The sequence below is a fragment of the Ursus arctos genome, unplaced genomic scaffold (genome assembly GCF_023065955.2).
Source record: "Ursus arctos isolate Adak ecotype North America unplaced genomic scaffold, UrsArc2.0 scaffold_15, whole genome shotgun sequence".
In the NCBI taxonomy this organism is placed as follows: domain Eukaryota; kingdom Metazoa; phylum Chordata; class Mammalia; order Carnivora; family Ursidae; genus Ursus; species Ursus arctos.
In genome coordinates, this window is record NW_026622819.1 from 35611471 (window position 1) to 35622790 (window position 11320).

Here is an 11320-nt window from a genome sequence, read left to right on the forward strand (position 1 = left end):
TCTCTGGCTCTCCCTATTTTAGTAAATGTGCAACAGGACTTAGAACATGAAATTTTTATGTGGTTTCCATTTATGTCAATGCATCCCTATCCATTTGTTATTTATTTGGCGATCAAAAGAATCTTTATTGCTCTTCAGCTGATTGTGTCAACAAGAAGTTGTTACAAAGCTACTAATTGTCCTGGGTTCAAAAAAAGTGGAAGTCCCAGTATATTCCCCAAAGCCATAACATTTAAGAACTCAAAATACTTAGTAAATTATTAGTAAGTATTGCAAGTTAGTAAATATTGTAAGCTATCTGGATTGTTCTCTGTGTGTGTGGGGGGAAGGTACAGATTTATTAGAAATGTGAGTTCACAATAGGAGAAGGGTAGAAGGCGCATATAGTATACCTCTACTGTACAACAAATGTAACATTGAAAATTTGACTCAGTATCACCATTTTTTAAATATCCAGTGAATATTTTCTACTGAGTTAGATTCTAGCTTTCATCAGGTGTTAGAATGAAGAATACGATTTTTCACACTGCTTTTTGTGAAAGACTGTTTCAGATATGAGTTAGTCTATAAAAGCCCAAAATCTAAGATCTGATTTATTTCAACACTGTAAAACTTTGCTCATACAAATTAATTTCATGCACATTATTTATGTATTAAATCCTCTAATATTTCTAAAGTTCTAATAATCTAAACTTTGTGTCCTTTATCCCTCTAAGATAACTCAGTGTCTTATATTATGAATGACAAGACCAAAGAACATTTGATAAAATAAGTTTTATGTGTTATTTATGAGAAAGACACTTAAGGATTTAAATAAGCCTCTAAAATATTTACATTTTTGCTTCTCACTTTTTGTTTTACACTTTTTAAAAAAAATGGGCTTTTCTCTTATATTTGATGTAGATTTCAAACTTTAGATTTATAGTTCAACACCTCGCAACAAATTTTGTAAATATTCAGTGGGGGCTTAGTCTTGAAATATAAACATTGCTTGCTATTGAAGCACTGAGGAAAAGCAGAACCCCTCATTTATTATAAGACATCCAGAAGACTAGAGATTTTGAACTTTTTTTCTTTTTTCTGGAACATCTTCTTCAACAAGAAAAATGAAATGTCATCATGCTAAGGTGAATCATAATAAATGTTATGTCTTGTCTGACACTGAAAATAAATCCAAGTAAGTTTGGAGAAATATTGGTGGCTTTTTCCCCCATAGAGGTTTAGATCAGCTTTATAAATTAAACAGTATGCGTTGACAGCTCAGGGGCAGTAAGTAAACTATTCGGTAGATAATCTCCATAGAAACCAAAAAAGTTTAACCATCTCAATCTAAAATTGCACTTCTGGGCTCAGTTGTTGGATATAATAATGGCGAGTCCTTCTTTTCTTCAAACTGACGATTAACAACAAAGGCAGAAAGTATGACAGAAAACCTTGTAAATTATGAAGCCCCACAAAGGAGCGTAGATTCGTTTCTGTGTTTGTTTAGCTATTGTACTTGGTTGAAAAGTGTCTCCCTGCCCCCCAAGTTTATATCTACCTGTAACCTATAAATGTGACTTCATTTGGAAATAGGGTCTTTGCAATTGTTATCAAATTAAGGTGGACCTAGTGGGTTAGGGTGGACCCTAAATCCAATATGACCTATAATAAAAGGGAAATTTGGACACAGAGATACAACCCCAGGGGGGAGAAGGCCACTTGGAGACAGAGGCAGAGATTGGAGTAATGTAGCACCAAGGGTTGCAGGCAGACTAGAAGCTAGCAGAGGCAAGAAAGACTTCTTTCCTAGAACGTTTGTGGGGAGCACCACCCTACTAGCTACCGACTTCCAGGAGCCTTCACTGTAGTTTTATCTATTCGGGGTTGGCCAAGTCACTGCTGTCGATTCTACTGTGTTTTCTCTCTTCGCCGTTCCTCTCCCTTCACTTGTCCTGGGTACCACCTTTCGTTCAGAAGTGAGCCCTCGGTAGTCAATATTGATTTATTAAATAATTCATTAGCAATTGTGACAGTTAATTTGATGTAGCCACTTGACTGGGCTAAGAGAGGCCCAGGTAGCTGGTAAAACATTATTTCTGGGTGTGTCTGGGAGAGCATTCCCAGAAGAGATCAACATCCGAATTGTTGACTGAGGAAAGAAGGCTGGCCTCCCCAGTGCAGGCAGGCATCATTTAATCGGTGGAGAGCCCGAAGAGAACAGAAAAGCAGAGAAGGACACCTTTGCCTTCTGCTTGAGTTGAGACATGCATATCCTCCTGTCCTCAGACATCAGTGCTCTTGGTTCTTGGGTCTCTGGACTTGGATCAGAACTTACACTATCAAGTCCTCTGGTTCTCAGGTCTTTGGGTTTAGACTAAATGACAGCTCTGGGTTACCTGGTTATTCAGCTTGCAGGTGGCAGATGGAGTGAGTCAATTAATTCTTACAAAAATCTCTCTCTCTCTCTGTCTCTCTGTCTTTCTGTACCTGTATTGATTCTATTTCTCTGTAGAATCTTAATATAGCATTAAAAATACAGTAGGAGTAGTTTTAAATCTTAGGGATACAGCAATGAATAGGATGGCCTATGCTTTCAAGGCCTTACTGCTTTGTAGAGCAAACTGACACAAAAATTGGCAATTCTATTTCAGTGGGATAGAGCTTGGACCCGGTGGAGAATAGAGGGTAGCAGCAACTTCTGTCTTGGAAGAGCTGAGCTTTAAATACAAGTAAAGCCTCTCTGTTTCTTTGTCTGAACTGCAAGAGGGAAGCGTATTAAGGATTCTTATAAGGAAATACAAATTGTCATTAGGCACATTGTCTTCTTTCTCCCAGATACACTAGAATTTTAATAAGTATGAGCCCATAATTATAAAATTTTAGTCCTTAGACTTGGTCATAGGAGATACAGTTTTTTGAGAAATTGAACTTTTTTAGCTTTTCTTTCTTTTTTTTAATAATAATTTTTTATTATGTTATGTTAGTCACCATACAGTACATCCCTAGTTTTTGATGCAATGTTCCATGATTCATTACTTGCGTATAACACCCAATGCTCCATGTAATACGTGCCCTCCTTAATACCCATCACCGGCCTATCCCAATCCCCCACCCCCCCTGAAGCCCTCAGTTTGTTTCCCAGAGTCCATAGTCTCTTTTTTAGTGTTTCTAAATCACCTAAAATCAGTAGCCTCTGAATTTGCCTTTTGCGTGGCCAGTACCTTGTCCATCTCTTTGTTTAGAACTCATTATTTTCTCCATGCATTTGGTGAGAAGCCATTCTGGTAGAACCTTAGCAAATATCCATTAGGTATCACTCTACGCGCGATCCAGCCTAAATCACTGGGAATATGTCAACCAACCTGAGAGAGAAGTTTGCTGTCCTCCCCGAAGCTTGCTGTCCTGGGAAAAGTAGGAATCATATTTCCCCAAGTTACTTAGGTCTTCCTTCAAAGTGCTCCCAAACTTTGCTGGAGGAGGTATAACCAGACCTATCAGCTGTTTTAAGGAGATTCTAACTTCAAAAATGGCTGAAAAGGGAAGCATTCTGCTTGTTTTTATCTATTTAAATTAAGAAAGCAGTAGCCTGAGATACTCCTCCAACCTCTAGTAGAATTTAAACCAAGTAATGGACTTGGTCCAGTGTGTAGATATTTGTACCTTTGTAGCTGCAGAAAAGAGACCCCCAATTAAATGCTCAAAAGCATTTAATTACTTTCCTTTGAGACTTTAACTTTAACCCTGTTTATTACTCTTAAACCACTCCAGAGGGCAATATTTTTTATTGGTGACAGATTGCCCAAACTGTTGCCAGTGACCTAGTCTCCCTCTGCAGACACGACTGCCTTTTGCTGAGAAGCGCTTTCTTGAATGAGGAGAAAGTGTGTGTCTGTATTAAGTGCTCTGCTCTTTGTTACTCTGCATCTGGATTATGGATTCATACAGATCCATTATGTAGACATCAACAATCTCACTTGAAATCTAGACATTGGACATAGTTAAACACACACACAGTTGTTTTTTTAAATTAATGTTTCCTTTTTTTTTTCTAATTTAAAAAAAATTTTTCAGTAGGCCCCACACCCAATGTGGGGCTTGAACTCACGACCCCAAGATCAAGAGTTGCACGCTCTACCAACTCAGCCAGCCAGGTGCCTCTAAACACACACAGTTGTATGACTTAACTCTTGGAATCAGTTCCTCCTCATGTGTTTGTTGTTGGTAGAAATTTAGTATTTGGTGTCTGAAGTTATTCATGACGTGATTCGCGGGCTTAGGAGGAAAAGTCTGTTTAGGAAGCCTAGATTCAAAACCAAGTGTCAGAGAAAAAGGGCCTATTTTTAACTTGGTAATCAACTTTAGACACATCACTGACCCTTACACCTTGGTTTTCACATGGATTAAACAGTACTATTCATAGCTGTGTCTGTGTATGGGGTTCTGATGAGCACCAGCCCACGGAAGATAAGGGTTAATTATTGCTGTCAAGGTAGTGGGAATATCCACTGGCTTAATAACCACATTTTATTATCTCTGCCTTTCTTAGTACTTCATAAGGTAGTGATCTCTGGTTTAAAGTACTTGAGTCAGAATAAAATAGTTTAGTGTGTCCCATCAGTTAAGAAGCAAATAATGACAGATTTGGGTGAAAAATAATATTAAAGACTTCGAGGTCTTTTCTGTCTTATCTCCTTGTATATAATATATGTAATTATGTGTATGTGTATAAATATATAATCTTTTAATTATTAACATTTCAAAAGATTATTTGGCACTTGATATTAAGGAGTCCTTGCAGGCACCTGGCACAAGAATGTATATAGAGATAACAGTTGATTTGACAAAGAATTTTTTGAGGCAAAAAATATGCCCAGTTCTGGTGTGTAAGCTTCAATCAAGGGTCTCCCCTCCCCTTTATTGGATATACATTAAAAAAAGGAAGAAAAAAAATATAGAAACATTCCATATCTAAACCATTCTAATTTTCAATCCCAAACATGAAGATGTTTTAATGGCATGTTTGTAGGAAAATTAATTGGCCTTAGATTATGCATGCTTAACCAATTACAGAGGGGCCGGAGGTCTTTTATAGGTAGAGGTGGCTGATAGTGAACTGTATGGTCACGGTGAACCTGTGGGAATGCTTACTAGCCAAAGAACATATGAAGGTGAATGCATTCCTTTATTTTTTTAAAATAATTTTTATTTTGTTATATTAGTCACCATACAGTACATCCTCAGTTTTTGATGCAATGTTTCATGATTCATTATTTGCGGAATGCATTCCTTTATAACTGAGAAGCTAATAGGTTATGATCCTTAGAGAAATTCGATCAGATTCAATAATATGTTTACCACGGGTTACATTTTGTGACAAGGATAGAATTCTGGACACCATGTATTTTACTTGCATCTGTCAGTGCTTTGCTGATATGTTCACTTTGTTGGAAACTCAACTACAAGAGAGCAGTGGGTTAGATCAATTTCACATGACATCCAAAGCACAGATTGTGAAATCTCTCTGTCTCCCTTTCTTCCCATATATACGCATGCATGCAGCACACACATAGTTAGTCCTTCCTACAAATATTCTATATTTGACATTATCACAATCACAGGTTAGAAAGGAATCTTTGCTGGTTTTTGGAAAAATATAAAAACACTTTTACACATATTTGCAAATAGTGTATATATTTAAGGGTCTACTTATTTAGGGGTGTACTAACATTATCAACTATGTTTTAGATTTTTTTAAAGGTGTATATTATGATCTACTCAAGGTTTGTGTTTAATTTTTCAATAACAAAAGATAACAAATATACCAGAAAACATAATCAAATCTGGGCTCTTACTCTAATTATCTAAAATGAGAATTTGTTTACTTTACTTTGGAAACAGATGTGATCCATCACAGTAGCCCATAAATAAGGTGTCAAACTGTTTGGCTGATCAATGAATATAAGTTATTGAAAAATAATGTAATTCCAAGGTCACCAAGGAATTGAACTTAGTGTTATTTTAAAAGGACGACTTTCCATTCTTAAAAGTATATGTGCATATTTAAGAATGAATGCTTCTATTCTAAATGGAATCTCTGGCCCTCAAAGGCAGGTTTGTGTTTCCTCATAGAAATAAATGATAATTCTTAGATTCTTTTTATCTGAGTTTCAGCATTTTCTTCCTTAGGGACAATTCTTCTGGAATTCTTACATCATTTGTGGTAGTTAAAATATGTCCACAAATCATTTGTTACCCCTTTCTTCAAAATGAGAGACTAATTTCACTCCCCTAAAAATGTGAGTTGTTTATTACATTCAGTGACGCACTTTTGACAAACAGAATTGGTGGAATTGACTGCGTTTGACTTGCAGGACTAGTCCCAGAACTCGTCACTTTTGCCTTGCTCTTTCTTGGTTCCTCCTCTTCCGGGAAGCTGGCGGCCATGTTGTGAGCACACTTGAGCAGCCTGTGAAGAGGCCCCTGTGGCGGGGAACTGAGCTTTCCTCAGCAGCTAGTACAACTTGTCAGCCACCCATGCGCCAGAGAATTCTTGCAAGAGAATTCCTCAGCCCTAGCCAACCACGAGTTGACTGTGCCCCTGGATGATGCGTTGATTATAACCTCGGAGAGAACCAAGTCGGAACCAGCTAGGTTAGCTGGTCCTGAAGTCCTGACCCACAAAAATTGGGTAATTAATATTTATGGCGGTTTTAAATCTCTAAGGTTTAGAGTAATTTGTTAATGCAGTAATAGATAACATTTATTTATTTATTTATTTATTTATACACACGGGAGGCTGGTAGGATGGAGAAATATTTATCAATAGTAGAATGATTAATTGTGGGAGACCAGCAAGAAACATATTTTGGGACAGAAGGCTCTTTAAATTGCAACCAGAAACCTACTGCCAAATCTGTTGTATGTGACCTGGCCTTCCTGTTTTGTGCATTGCTACAATGCTTCCAGGGATGAGATAATCATCAGGCAGAGCCTATATGCTTTTCAGGGACCTATGAAAATATTTAAAAATTTAAAACAAACAACAGTAACAAAGAAGTCTCCAAAATGATATACAAAAGGAATAGAGTTAACTATTTTTAAAAATACCACTTACAAGAAACGAGCAGGAAATTACAAAATAGAAATTAGTTGTTAATATCATGTTTACAGAACATCATTAGTCAAATGCAACTCAAATAAACTCTTTCAATTATGTAAAAATTATACTTACAGTAGGATGTGGGAACAAAATTAGAGTTCCTAAGGCCTACAAAGATCCTAAATGCCTTTGATTTTATTCTGTGGCTGTCCCTGGAATGAAAAAGAAATACGGTTTTTGTCATACAAATTGAGGGTATTTACTCTTTCTTCTTGGTAGCTGCCAATAGAAACACTTCTTCAGGAAGAGAAATTTGGGATTTTGTGAATGGTGATTACTTAAATGATTTATCTAAGTAACTATAAGAGAAGTGCTAAAGGGAAAAAAACAGAAATTTTAATAAAGTTTAAAATTTTTTCTTCTTTCTTCCCTTTCTTTCTCTTACCTCCCTCCCTCTCTCCTTCCCTTCCTCTTTCTTTCTTTCTTTCTTTCTTTCTTTCTTTCTTTCTTTCTTTCTTTCTTTCTTTCTTTCTTTCTTTTCCTTCTTTAGATGGCTAAAGAAAACACTTTCTCAACCTTTTCTGGAGTACATGGCAAAATAGGGTAGAGAAGGCTTGGTAGAAAAGTTTAACACAGGCAGAACATGAATAGTTTGGGCTGTCTTCTTTTACTGTTTTATTTGTTTTATGGCCTGAGGTGAATTTTTCACTTTTTATAATTTTTCTGATCTACACAGTGAAAAAATAATGGACCATATTTTTACAGGGTATTGTATAAAAATTTTTGTAACATCTTCCTTTGAAAATAAAAAAGCGTCACATAAATGCAAAATATCTTAATAAGAATATCCCTGAAGAGACTGTTATCTCTGAGCCACACCACAGGGTCTCCTGCAAAGGAGTGGGATGTCATCTACGTGTCAGCTTGGCTTCTACTTGACAATAGAGCCCTGTAGAGCTCAGCTTTCTTTATATTCTGATCACGGACAAGTGTCCAATTTTAGATACTTCTTTCTGTTCTTCCACAACTGACATGGAAGTTTGGTGAAAGATGTGGTGAGTTAAAAGAACAGCAGTGGCCGGATTTGACTTTTGAGGAATATAAAGAAATATATCGTGTGCTGACAAGTTGAGTTTGGGGACACCAAAAAGATCTGTGTGCCCACTTAAGAAGAAATTATATCACCGTTCAAAGAGAACGGGGGGCTACCCAGACTCCTGTAACGAATCTGCTGGTAGCTGTTTTCTGAGGAGTGACAGCTTCACGTTGGCTCTCCACTAAATTCTGGTCTTCTTAACAGGATGTGTAAGGTCATGGTGTAGTCCTTGGTTTGTAAGCGTTTCCAATAAATAGCAGCTCTAAGGCCAACTATTATAAGATGAGTCACTTAGGACTAGATTTCTCAGGCCCTTCCTGCTCTAGTTTTTAACAATCCGTGCAGCTGAGGGTAATATCTGATCCTACGTTCACTGGAAAGAATCTGAATCGCTGATGTTCCTTTTAACTGCATGTTATGGTTTTGTTAAATTGACATTTGTTAAGTGAAAGACAGGGTGTGGGTTGGTGAGCCGAAGTTCAACAACAGACCACAAGAGAAACTGAAATAGGAACATTTGTTACTCATAGGTCCTGGAGGAAGTACACAGCCTGCCTTGAGGGGCCACGTGGCAGGTCAAGGCAGAGTGCATCGAGAGAGAGAGAGAGAGAGAGAGCGAGAGAGAGAGAGAGAGAGGCAGGACCTGGGCTGCAAGCCTTACAAGGGTCCATGGGTGGAGTGTGTTGGGATTCCCTGGACTAGTGCTGGATAGGTCAATTCAAACCAGGATTAGGGTTTTGGTTAGCCCCATGGGGGTCTTGTCTAGGACATGCATGAGGCATACAGGTGCTGGGAGGCAGGGGAGATGGTTGATCACAATGGCCATTGGGAAAGTCATACTAGTACTTACATTTGCATGTGACTCTGCAAGCTGCTATCAGGCTATGTGCTTCCACAAGGGGGCTGATGTCAGTGTAAGGTCCTTGCAGGCCCCTTGGCCAAACAAAATGGATGCCGAGGCAACAAAACCATTGGAGTAACTTAGCTAAACTTCTGACACTGTAGAAAAAGAAGACATGTAGAAAAGATATTTTGAAACAAATAGGACCAGTATTCTATTCTAATTGGGTATGATTAGAACAGATGGTCAATAAATATAACTGAATTAAATACATGAGTGAGGTAGTAGAAAAATTGGTTTGGGTCTAATGTTAGCTTTTAAGATCACTGTTCTTGTCCTAGGTGTGAGTTAATTATGAACTCAATTATATGTGATTTTCTGTGAAACAGGATGTATTTTGTAGTGAAAGGAGGTGAAAGAGGAATCAATGTGTGGTAGGCAGAATTTTAAGATGGTCCCCAAGATTCCTGGTCCCTGGTGTACATGCGCTTTCTCTCAGTTATTCAAACATTAATGTATGTACTGCTGTGAGAGAATTTTGTGGGTGTAATTTAGGTCCCAAATCAGTTGACTTTAAGACAAAAATATTGTCAAGGTGGCCTGATCTAATCATATGAGCTCTTTAACTCTGGATGTAGAGTTCAAAGCCAGAAGTTAGAGATTTGAAGCAGGAGACCAAAGCATTGCTGGCTTGGAGATGGAGGTCATGTGGAAAGGAATGTGGGTAGTCTATAGTTGCTTAGAGCTAAGTTCCTGGCTGCAACTATTAAGGAAACAGGGACTTAAGGCGTACAACTGCAAGGAACTCGATTCTGCCAACAACAAAAAATGAGTACGGAAGTGAATTTTCCCCCAAAGACTCCAGATGGGAACGGCCTGGCTGATACCTTGCTTTCAGTCCTGTGATATTCTGAGCAGAGGTGTAGTCCCGTGGCATTGAACTTCTGATCTACAGAGCGGAACTACAAAGGGCTGTTTCCTTAAACTGCTTACATTTGTGGTGACTTCTTACACAGCAATAGAAAACGAATACATGATAAAATTAGTGTCACATTTGTATTTGATTTTAGTTAATGGTCACAGCAAGAAAGAAACGTTCTTACTGTTTTTGATAACTAGTACACAACCATTTTTATTTGAATGAGTATCAGCCATGCTCCCAGCTTCATAGTCACGAAGAAAGATGTATATGACTTTTCGAGTGGTCTGCTAATCTCTCTGCTTAGAATGCTACCTAATTATTGAAAGTAAATCCAACATCTTCTAGGTGGTCTTCTCTGCAAAGGTTTCTGAGATGCCACAGCCTTCTGGATGTGTAACCCTGTCATTGGGTGATTGGTATGGTGTCTTCCCTACCCAGAGTCTCAGGGAATCTTCCTGAAATCCATATTCTTCCATCCCATTTCCTACCGTTGCATTGCTAATCTTGGATCATGGGCGCTAATTATTAATTTCTTTTGAGCATCTGACTTACATGTGCCTATGGAAATGTGTAGTCTGTTGTTCGATTCAGTACTGTGCTAAGACCACATAGATAGTGGCCAGGGGCATCTATGCTTTTTCTCTTCCTGGAGCTCTAGGCAACTATTTCTTTTATGTACAAATATTTTTGTTTTTGTTTATACAGGGAAGGGCAGGAGAAAGGAGGGAGATGAATAGTAGAGCTTTGTGAACCAGTAGGGATGAATTCTGGTCATTTCTAAGACAGTAACTTTCTCAGAGTGACAGCCTCTCCAAGATGGTGGAGAGGGAAGGATTGGGGTGGTCAAGGATAGCCATAAGTCATTCCTACAACCAACTAGTCTCAGCTGCTGAGTCTAGCTCCCATTTGCTCTTTCTCATGGGGATTTCTCTTCCATGCCTTGTGTTTCTTTCTGAAATACATTCAGACATGTTTGTGTGGGTCTAGATTTCAAGTATGGGTACCTGATAATCAGTCCTTGCCCATGAGCTTCTGGTTCCAGACAAACCAAGGAGGTAAATGGACATTTATTTAAGGGTTCCTAAATACCTTCTGATAGGACTGTGTTCACTAAAAACATGGAGAGGGGAGGTAGGGAGCAGTGTGAGGGGTGGGGTTACCTAATTCTCCTAGCAGCCAACCCCAATGGCTCAGGTCCAGTCCAGCTAGAACACGTACAAGTCTTGTTTAAAAAGCATTTCTGTTCTTTATCTGTACAAAAGTAGCTAAAAACAGAGCCTGAGCCTAGTTCCCGCATGAGATGTGAAGGACTGTGGAAATTTAAATAAACTTGATAATTGCGATATACATGGGCTTACTAAGGATTTCCACCAGATTGCA